The sequence below is a fragment of the Magallana gigas genome, chromosome 1 (genome assembly GCF_963853765.1).
Source record: "Magallana gigas chromosome 1, xbMagGiga1.1, whole genome shotgun sequence".
Lineage (NCBI taxonomy): Eukaryota > Metazoa > Mollusca > Bivalvia > Ostreida > Ostreidae > Magallana > Magallana gigas.
This window is the reverse complement of record NC_088853.1, coordinates 31,822,280-31,829,341: the sequence shown is the minus strand read 5'-3', so window position 1 is coordinate 31,829,341 and position 7,062 is coordinate 31,822,280.

Sequence of the window (7,062 nt, the reverse complement as noted above, 5' to 3'; positions counted from 1 at the left end):
ACTAGGGTGACAGACGCACGGGAGATGCCGTCGCCATCTGGATTGTGCAGGGCGTGTCTCGTGGATCAGACGTAGTAGAGCTGCCCTTCCCGGACTGAACCCGTAACCTAAGAACGACTTGGACTGTCCCTGGATTATCCTTGTTGTGTGTAAAGGCCCTTGTCATTTGGACGGGCCCTGCTCTAGTGACTTAGAATCCCGGCTGTTGCTGGGATTGGTGTTACCGCAGGTGGGACTTGGTTCCCTGGAAGGTATCCCGGCTGTTGCTGGGATGGCGTTCCCACGCCCATTGTTATTTGGTGGTCCCGTTGGTTCTAGATGTGGACCTACTCCCCTCAAGGAAAACGGAGGGGAGTGTAGTGTTTGTGGACTCGTTCCCCGTACGGGCTATCTATTAGCCGGTGACGTCACCACGCGGGGAATCTGCACGAGCGAGGATTCTACCGCCTGCAGCCAGTGAGAGAGGACGTAGGACATGTGCTAGACGAGGTGACAGGCAAGTCCAGCGGCAACCCACGGATATCATCAGTGATAGTGACTGAGAAATACTATATCATCTATTGTGTATGATACTGCTTTTAGTTCCCGTACAGTTTGTAGACACATTTCTCTAAATTGAGTCCTAAATTTTCTCAAAAGCTCAGCCTTGTTTCTGTCTATTGTGTCGTGGATTTCATCAGCAACTTTTCCTCGCCAAATTGTAGAATTGACATTGGCGGACCAAACAAATGTCGAAACTAAGGTAAGAACATTATTAGTTCTAATCGGTGGGAAAAAGTAAGCAGCAACGTCATTCACTACATCATCATTTAAGGCTTGGTCATCCGAAATTTCGAACTCTAAATCTGAGTAGCTTGGCTTTAATTTGGTCTTTATTTTGGACCCAATTTGATTCACAATTCTCTTATCTACCTCTGCTCCTAAATGTTGGATAGTTTTACGTAATGTTTGATGCTGTAAATGCTCCTTGAGTTGTCTCACAGTAAACATTGAGCGGCAATTGTATCTTGGATATTCAGTTGTTCCAACAGTAATGTTCTTCTTGCGTAGGAAAATGCCATAGCAAAACCGTCTTATTAATTCTCTTGATATAACTTCGTCGGTAGCAGATTTTAAAATTGTTTCAACTTCAGCTTCAACTGGAATGCTTTCTAAGATTGACTGGACAATTGTACCTAGCGACATGGCTTGTTGATATGCATAAAATTTGATAATATTTTCAGCACTCTCAAGTGCGTGATGTATATAAATGGTTTGTTCTTTCAAATAAGATTCATAATTGGTAAAAACGGTCAATTTCGCGTCAACTACGTTAACTGACTTGCTGTAAATCCAAATGACTTTAACAAGGTTCTCCGTTTTTAAACGAAAAAAAGCATCCTTTTTTGCAGGATCCTAGAACGAAAAGAGAATGTTTATCTTGTAATCTGAGAAGATTTTAAATGTTAAACTCGACATTTGTTTTGGCTTTTCGACATCCCTTTTTGTCCTTTTTAAGTATGTGATGTGTATATATCGTTTGTTCTTTCAAATAAGATTCATAATTTGTGAAAACGATTAATTCTGCGTCAACTACGTTAACTGATTTGCTGTAAATCCAAATGACTTTAACAAGGTTCTTCCTTAACTAAATAACAGATTTTAAAAATCGGATATTAATAAAAGGTACAGCTAAACGGATGTTTTCAGATCTGTGCCCTCTAGATTGCTTATCTTTCAGAATTTTATTCCTATTACCCTTTCCGGTCTGCATATCAGGTGCCTCTATAAACTGTTTGAAAAACGTGACAGGCGTAAATTCAGTAAACAATAACATTTTTATTTATTTGACGATGTTTTATTAATTCATAAACCCGAAAATCTTCACTAGTTTAAAACGAAACTTATAAAATATGATAATTTTGACAATTTTTATGTCACATTTTAAAATAAAAATTCGACTGTGACAATTTTTGTCTTATTTTATCCCCAGTTTTAAAGTTAGAATCCCAATATCCCGGAAACAGAAATAGATCGAAAAAAAGTTATCGGTTACAATTTTGTATATCCTAGTATGAAGTAACTAAATCCAAAATATCTTAGTTTTTAATAAAAAGAACTGAAAAGATACAAGGGTCAATTTAAAGGTATATATCCCGTTTTAACGGCATTTTTGCAATGATAAAAACCAGAACTTAACTATGTCAGTATAACATGATATTAAAAAGAAAAGTTTATAGATAATTTTGCAATTTTTTTAAAATTAATAATAACGAGGTACTAGCCATAATTTAAAAATGAACAACGGCAATTTATCATTTTCATAAACAAGTATTGTTTGAGGTGGATTTGCGCATCTGCACGGGAAGAGTAATTTAGAAACAGCAAACAGAACGAGGTAATACTACAGGCTTGTTTACATTTGTTTGAATTCATAAAAACAGGTATGTGTACTGGAAACAATAAAACAATATCAGCTATTGTCATCTGGATTTTATGAGGAGGGTTGCTTATCGTAGTCGAAGACAATCAATGAGAGCTTTCTTGCAAAATACCATAATTATTTTCATACATTGACAACAAGTATTATCATGATAGACCATCAACATTTTCCCTTCTGGGATGGTCACGATTTTGATCAAATTTTATTTTTCTGATTTTATTATGTATAATGCCTTATGAATGCATTTCTAATGATCAAATGAAATTTAGATCAGATGAGCTTTAAGCAAGATACAGGGCTCACAATTCTTCGTCATCTAAACAAGGCTCGTGCCCTGTTTTTGTTTACATAGGTTCAATATACTAGTAAAACATCTTTTTCAAGATGATTTGTCTATATTGTTATTCACTTAAAGCATAAATTAACAGTTCCTAATGATTAACACATTTATTTTAGGTATAAAACTGAAATTTTCACTTCAACATTCAAAATGTAAACAAAGGCTTTGTTTACATAGCGAGGAATTGTAAGCTCTGTAGGTTGCTTATAACTTAACAAATGACACTCAAATTTTGGTTGCCTATTAAAAATGCCTTACTGAAGCATAATATACATTAAAATAATTTTTGACCAAAATCGTAACCATGCCCCTTAACTCAAAACTTAAACAATTCATAGTATTTGAGAGAAAGTTTTACAAGTTTTTCATTTTCAGACAATGAATATCTTACTATACACATAAGCTTTTTGTCCTTTACGAGTAAATATCTTATTAAACATAGAAGACAAACCGCTCTCTGACCAACCTGTCTATAGCAAGAAATTGGCAAGCTCATTTTTAAACACTAAGTTTCTAACACGTGTCAACCGCTCAAAGTGGTCTCTAATATAGATTTTCATTTTACAATGTTTTTTGTCAAACTGTTTCTCTCTTTCTTTCCTCTTCGAACGCGTTATTCCACTGCTAACGGACCGACTGCGTTTCCGCGTCGACCTCTCGTGTCGTTCTTAAATTAATTCTAATTCATATTAAATACTTTTAAATGCTTTTGATTTAAACTGTAAAGGACTATATATAATTTGGGCCTGAAATGGCCCCCTAAAATGAGCATCATCAATTTACTGTAATTCTTTGTACAGATATATATGTGATGTTTTGACATAATGTTCATTTTGATTCAACTGCCCACATTTTAAAAATATGACATCGTAAAGACAACCTTTTCCCGCCGTTTTTGCATTTTTAGCATAAACAGCTTGTTTTCAAGCAGTATTTCTTTCAGAAAACATAGAGCGCGTGCTTGAACAAATAAAATATTTTAATCAGAGATGTCTCTAATCCAGGCTAATAAGTGACAAAAAATGTTTCCTTGTTCAAGCATGCGCTCTATGTTTCCCATTCATAAAAAGAGAAGAAAAATGTCCATGTTTGACAGATTTTGATTGAAATATAGAAATAGCGTCACTTCTGACGTCATATATTGCCAGTTAGTGCAAATAAATCAAATAAATAGGTGAAAAATATATTTTACATCAACTCTTCTAAAATATCACATTTTATTGTACACGAAACACTTAAAAAAATGGCGAATTATGGGGGCCAAATTTAACTCTTATCATATATAGTTATCTGCAGAAAGTTAACATTTGTAGCTTAGTTGAAAAATAGAATCATGTCATTCTTTTAGAATTTCCATTAAAACGGCATATATACCTTTGATATTTTGTATTTGGCATGTGTAAACCGAAAGTGTAAAATTTGGAATTCCAATAAGGGAGAACTCACCTATTGCTACAAGAATTGACATTACAATTCTATTCTTTCGATTTCCAAAATTTTGTCAAATAAAACAGATCCAACACAATAGGTCTTTTTGACCCAAAGCCGAAAAAGCTTTAATAATACATGAGTAACTTCCGTTTAGATTCTACATACCTTTTCATTAACTTTCAGCGCGCATTGTGAACGAATAACTTCAACTTCAAAAACGTGAACTGATCCCGACGTCGAAAAGTCTGCTTGGCTGGATATAACAACTGCTCTCTTCGACATTTGATTTATTTCATCTACGATGTCTTAACACTGTGTAGCAGAAAGCAGACGTTTAGCAAACGAGGGTTGTATATGGTCCTGGGGAAAAGTAAATAATCTTAATGACTCAATCACCCTCCTAAGCGCTGGTGAGGTGTTCGCCGGCAATTTCCATTCTTTTTCTGGCTCAATGTCTGTTACTCCAAAAGGTTTCATATGATGAGATACTGAAAATTTAAAAAAAACATATACCTAGACGCAATCCTGTTGCGAGCAACGAGAAGGTCTTCTGTCCGATTTTAGAACTTGAAATACATGCAAGACTTTGATTTCTCTCTTTTTATTTCAGGTGTAAGAGCTTTAGATGGATACATTTACATCCCTCTTTAACCCCTTATTTGAGGTACCCCTTCTATTTTTATTGATATTGAACAGGTTTTAAAATATGAAAAATAAAAGTTTGTTCAACAAGTGTTTAAAACTTTATTTCCGTTCTTAAGATATCTGGAAAAGGTTTAGACCCCTCTTGGTCCTTTATTTTTTATCCCCAAACTGCAAATGTTTTGCTTATTTGACATTTTTACAGTTAATTTATCATTATATCTTTCATTATTAAAAAAAAAATCCTGTTAATTTGAGTGACTTTTTAAAGATGTGCTATTCAACCTTAAGGTTTAAGCGGTTAAACAGGGAGAGAGATAAAAAAAAAAACTATAGAATAAACTATTTTCGCTAAACTTTGACTTACACTATTTGAGCGCCAAATTTCTGTTTATTATTACCTACTGACAAATCAAAAGGGTCGCCTTACTTTAAGAATGTGACGGAACACGAGTAGTGCTTTCATATAGCAGAGGCGCTAGTAGCGATCAATATAACACTAGAATTGATAACTAATAAATATGTAAAATCGTCAAAGAAAGGGAAAGCTTTTTTACCTTTTTACCAAGAGAAATTTAAAAAAATTACTTGTACTAAAGAAATATATTTAAAAATGCATTTTTCACATAGACTTCAATGTTAACTTCAACATATGATAAATTTGTTAATATTCTTTTTTTTAATTTCAGAGGTGAATCGTTATTATTTATTAAAACCCTTAAAATCACACTGAGATTAAACTTGAAATCTATTAGATATGAAATATGATACTTATGGATGGACTACCTTAAATGTTAAAGTATCATTTTAGAATTGCAAGGATATCCTTGTTCAAAACGTTATTTGTTATTGTCCCCCGCCGCAACGTGGAGCAGGGACATAGAAATGCCGGGTGTCCGTCCGTGTGTCCGTGCGTCACACTTTTTTGTAAGCGCTCTCATGCCTACAAATTTTGACGGATTTACATGACATTGATACCAAATGTTTATACATTGTACCACTAATACCTTGGTCAAGTTCCTAAATCAGCTTGGTCGATACTAGTATACTGCTTGACCGGCGGGGGACCCAGGAATTATATTCTTGAATTGACGTAAATTAACGCCTAGTTTATTATCATAAAGATAAGTCAAAATGTAAATTGAAATTTTTAAGCTTTTGTTCAAATAAAGATGAGTTAAATGCCCCTTTTAAATATATCACATATGTCCTTTAAAAATCAGTACCAAGATTTTAAAGGTTTTTTGACGGTTAAATTTTGTATTAATTTTATACGAAAAAGGATAATCAATGAATGCCTGTTCGAACACAGGGTCGGCGAACCAATGAAAAATAATGTTTTATCTGTTATCTTCTTGAAAGGTAAAACGTCTTGAATGTTACATGTATGAAGTTTCATCAGATTTATTAATATATATTTACACTTGCAAATGGTTCCCCTTATATATCACTGTTTGCGCAATCCGCTGTAATTTATGCATAACAGCATGATGGATTAAGAGGCCAAAGCAGCGCATGAATAATCTAGGTCACTCCTTTTTCTATGTAATCAAACTAACTGACTTATGCAATTATGCTGAACACACAACAAATGTCTTAATGAAAACATAATTTAAGCATGAAAAATAAACCTATCTGTGTTTTGTTATACGAAGTTTTATTCATTCATTTTTTTCATCAGAAGTGGTACTATTCCGCCAAGCTTCAATCTTTTTTTTTAAATTGTACAAGTGAATTTTCTTTTCTGTTTCACTTTACCATAATAAAAGTGTTGTCTTGTCAAAAATAGTTTCATATTTATTTATCACGATACTCGAATACCTCCAACATTGTTGTACTATTTTTTGTTACGTCCTGATGATCTTAATCAAAGCGGCTTTCTAGTACATCACAAAAATTATCATAATTTGCAACAAATGTAAATATTAGAAACAAGGTATCATTTTTGTGATCACGTAACCTACCCGTATTTCTCCAAAATAATACCTTTATAGGCGGAAGCACCTATTGCAATTGCTTTCATGACCTTCTACGTCAAAGGTAAATTTCCTGCCCTTTTTCGTGGTAAATCTATTGGATGTTATTTAAACTAAGGGCACTCAAATCTCTACCCCCCCCCCCCCGCCATTCGACCCCCGTTTAAACATTGTTTTTGATAATAGAACTGTGGTTGTCTCTAAAATTTTACTTCATCGCTTTTTATTATCCATTGAAAATGCCTATAGCA